This window comes from Bison bison, unplaced genomic scaffold (genome assembly GCF_000754665.1).
Source record: "Bison bison bison isolate TAMUID 2011002044 unplaced genomic scaffold, Bison_UMD1.0 scf7180017864237, whole genome shotgun sequence".
In the NCBI taxonomy this organism is placed as follows: Eukaryota; Metazoa; Chordata; class Mammalia; order Artiodactyla; family Bovidae; genus Bison; species Bison bison.
This window is the reverse complement of record NW_011494809.1, coordinates 2,562,572-2,566,768: the sequence shown is the minus strand read 5'-3', so window position 1 is coordinate 2,566,768 and position 4,197 is coordinate 2,562,572.

Below are 4,197 nucleotides of genomic sequence, written 5' to 3'. Positions count from 1 at the left end.
CCCCACCTCCCTCCCCATACCATCCCTCTGGGTCATTCCAGTGCACCAGCCCGGAGCATCCTGTATCCTGCATCGAACCTGGACTGGTGATTTATTTCTTATATGATATTATACATGTTTCAATGCCATTCTCCCAAATCATTCCACCCTCTCCCTCTCCCACAGAGTCCAAAAGACTGTTCTATATATGGAATTTAGAAAGACAGTAACGATAACACTGTATGAAAGAGAACAAAAGAGACACAGATGTATAGTGATTACATTTTTATATCACAGACATCATAATAGAAAATTGGATATTTCTATCATATTTCATTCATTTAAGTATCTCATGAATATGGTGAGTGACAGAGGTCAAAATGATTGATCAAATTGATTGACTAGCTTTATTCCTATTTGAAATATAAATTAATATGTTTAGAAGCAATCCCATTGCCTTCCACACAATAAATTGTAAAGTGATAGATGTGAACTTGAGCTTAGAGGGGAATGAAATAATATTGTTGTTATTCAGTCACTCAGTCATGTCCAATTCTTTGTGACCCCATATGCTGCATCACTCCAGGCTTCCCTCTCCTTCACTATTTCCCAGAGTTTGTTCAAACTAATGTCCATTGAGTCAACGATGCCATTCAAACACCTCATCCTCTCTTAACCCCTTTTCCTCTTGTCCTCAATTGTTCCCAGCATCAGGATCTTTTCCAACAAGTCAGCTCTTACCATCAGGTGGCCAAAGTATTGAAGCTTCAGTTTCAGCATCAATCCTTCCAATAAATATGCAGGGTTAATTTCCTTTAGGATTGACTGGCTTGATCTCATGCAATCCAAGGGACTCTCAAGAGTCTTCTTCAGCACCACAGTTTGAAAGCATCAATTCATTGGTGCTCAGTCTTTTTTATGGTCCAACTCTCACATCCATACACAACTACTGGAAAACCTATAGCTTTGATTATATGGCCCTTGTTGGCAAAGTGATGTCTCTTCTTTTTAATACACTGTCTAGGTTTGTCATAGCTTTTCTTCCAAGGATCAAATGTCTTTTAATTTCATGGCTGCAGTCACTGTCCACAGTGATTTTGGAGCCCAAGGAAATAACCTGTTACTGTTTCCACTTTACCCCATCTATTTGCCATGAAGTGATGGGATGCCATGAAGTGATTTCCTGAGAAATCTGTATGCAGGTCAAGAAGCAACAGTTAGAACTGGACATGGAAAAACGGACTAGTTCCAAATCAGAAAAGGAGTATGTCAAGGATGTATATTATCATCCTGCTTATTTAACTTATATGCAGGGTACATCATGAGGAATGCTGGGCTTGATGAAGCATAAGCTGGAATCAAGATTGCTGGGAGAAATATCAATAACCTCAGATAGGCAGATGACACCACCCTTAAGGCAGAAAGTGAAGAACTAAAGAGTCTCTTGATGAAAATGAAAAAGGAGAGTGAAAAAGTTGGCTAAAACTCAGCATTCTGCAAACTAAGATCATGGCATCTGGTTCTGTCACTTCATGGCAAATAGATGGGGAAACAATGCAAACAGTGACAGACTTTATTTTTGGGGCGTCTCAAAAATCACTGCAGATGGTGACTGCAGCCATTAAATTAAAAGATGCTTGCTCCTTGGGAAAAAAAACTATGACCAACCTAGACAGCATATTAAAAAGCAGAGAAATTACTTCGCCAACAAAGGTTCATCTAGTCAAAGCTATGGTTTTCCAGTAGTCTTATATGGATGAGAGAGTTGGACTATAAAGAAAGCTGATCACCAAAGAATTGATGCTTTTGAACTGTGGTGTTGCAGAAGACTCTTGAGAGTCTCTTGGACTTCAAGGAGACCCAATCAGTTCATCCTAAAGGAAATGAGTCCTGAATATTCATTAGAAGAACTGATGTTGACACTGAAACTCTGATACTTTGGCCACCTGATGTGAGGAACTGATTCATTGGAAAAGACCCTGATGCTGAGAAAGATTGAAGGTAGAAGAAGAAAAGATGATAATGGATGAGATCTTTGGATGGCATCCCTGACTGGATGTACATCAGTCAGTTTAGTACAGTTGCTCAGTCTGTCCAACTCTTTGTGATCCCGTGGACTGCAGCACACCAGGCCTCCCTGTCCATCACCAACTCCCAGAGTTTACTCAAACTTATGTCCACTGAGTCAGTGATGCCATCTCATCCTCTGTTGTCCTCTTCTCCTCCTGCTTTCAATCTTTCCCAGCATCAGGGTCTTTTCAAATTGTTCAGCTCTTAGCATCAGGTGGCCAAAGTATTCAAGTTTCACCTTCAACATCAGTCCTTCCAATGAACATTCAAAACTGATTTCCTTTAGGATGGACTGGTTGGATCTCCTTGCTGTCCCAGGGACTCTCAAGAGTCTTCTCCAATACCACAGTTCAAAAGCATCAGTTCTTCAGTGCTCAGCTTTCTCACATCCATACATGACTACTGGAAAAACCATAACCTTGACCAGATGGACCTTTGTTGACAAAGTAATGTCTCTGCTTTTTAATATGCTATCTAGGTTGGTCATAACTTTTCTTTCAAGGAATAAGTGTCTTTTTATTTCATGGCCGCATTCACCATCTGCAGTGATTTTGGAGCCCCAATTTTTTTTTTAATAAATAAATGGAAATGATTTTGAATAGACTCTGGGAGTTGCTGATGGACAGGTATTCCTGGCATGATGCAGTCCATGGGGTTGCAAAGATTCTGACATGACTGATTGACTGAACTGAACTGAACTGAATTGATGGGACCAGATGCCATGATCTTCATTTTTTTGAATGCTGAATTTTAAGCCAGTCTTTCACTTTCACCTTCATCAAGAAGCTTGTTAGTTTCTCTTTGCTATCTTCCATTATGGTGGTGTCATCTGCATATCTGTGGTTCTTGATATTTCTCCCAGCAATCTTGATTCCAGCTTGTGCTTCATCCAGTCTGGCATTTCTCATGATGTATTCTGCATATAAATTAAATAAGCAGGTGACAATATAGAGCATTGATTTATTCCTTTCCCAATTTTGAATCAGTCCAGTTTTCAATGTTGGGCTTTCCTGGTGGATCAGATGGTAGAGAATTGACCTGCAATGCAGGAACCCTGGGTTCGACCCCTGGGTTGGGAAGATCCCTTGGAGAAAGGCATGGCAACCCACACAAGTATTCTTGCCTTGAGAATCTCCATCTACAGAGGAGCCTGTCAGAGGACAGTCCATGGGGTCCCAAAGAGTCAGACATGACCAAGCAACTAAGCTCAGCACACAGCAGACAGAACACATCTTTCCATGTTAGGTTATAACTGTTGCTTCTTGATGTGCATACAGGTTTTCAGAAGGCAGGTAAAGGTGATCTGGTATTTCCATATCTTTATTAATTTTATGTAGTTTGTTGTGATCCACACAATCAGAGCTTTAGCATAGTCAATGAAGCAGTAGATGTTTTTCTGAAATTCCCTTGCTTTTTCTAAGATCCAATGGGTGCTGGCAATTTGATCTGTGATTCTTCTGCTTTTTCTAAATCCAGCTTGTACATCTGGAAGTTATCAGTTCATGTAGTGGTGAAGCCTAACGATGGATTTTGAGCATTATCTTGATAGGGTGTGAGACGAATGCAGTTATACAGTAGTTTGAACATTCTTCGGCATTGTCCTACTTTAGGACTGGAATAAAAACTAACCTTTACCAGTCTTGTGGACTCTACTGAGTAGTTCTAAATTTGGTGGCATATTGAGTGCACCACTTTAACAGCATCATCTTTTAGTATTTGAAATAGCTCAGCTGGAATTCCATCACCTCTACTAACTTTGTTCATTGTGATGCTGACAGAGTCGATTTCTAGGTATGTTGATAAGAAGTCCGGGGTACCAGAGGAGAGGAGTGAGGTCTGGGGTTCTCAAGGAAGAGAAAAGGACATCAAGTTTTTGTTTGTTTGTTTTTGTTTTTTTCCTTTAAGCCCAGAGCTGATGATTGCACAGCAATAACTCATATTGCTCAAGGATATGTTTTCCCTTAAACTCTGTACCAAAGATCATATAACAACTATGTATCTTGCTTGAGGACATGTTTCTCCTTCTTGAGAACCTTCTGACTAATCCTGTCATCTTAAAATGTAGATCCAGACCCACTATGCCAAAGCCTTTGACTGTGTGGATCACAATAAACTGTGGAAAATTCTGAAAGAGATGGGAATACCCTG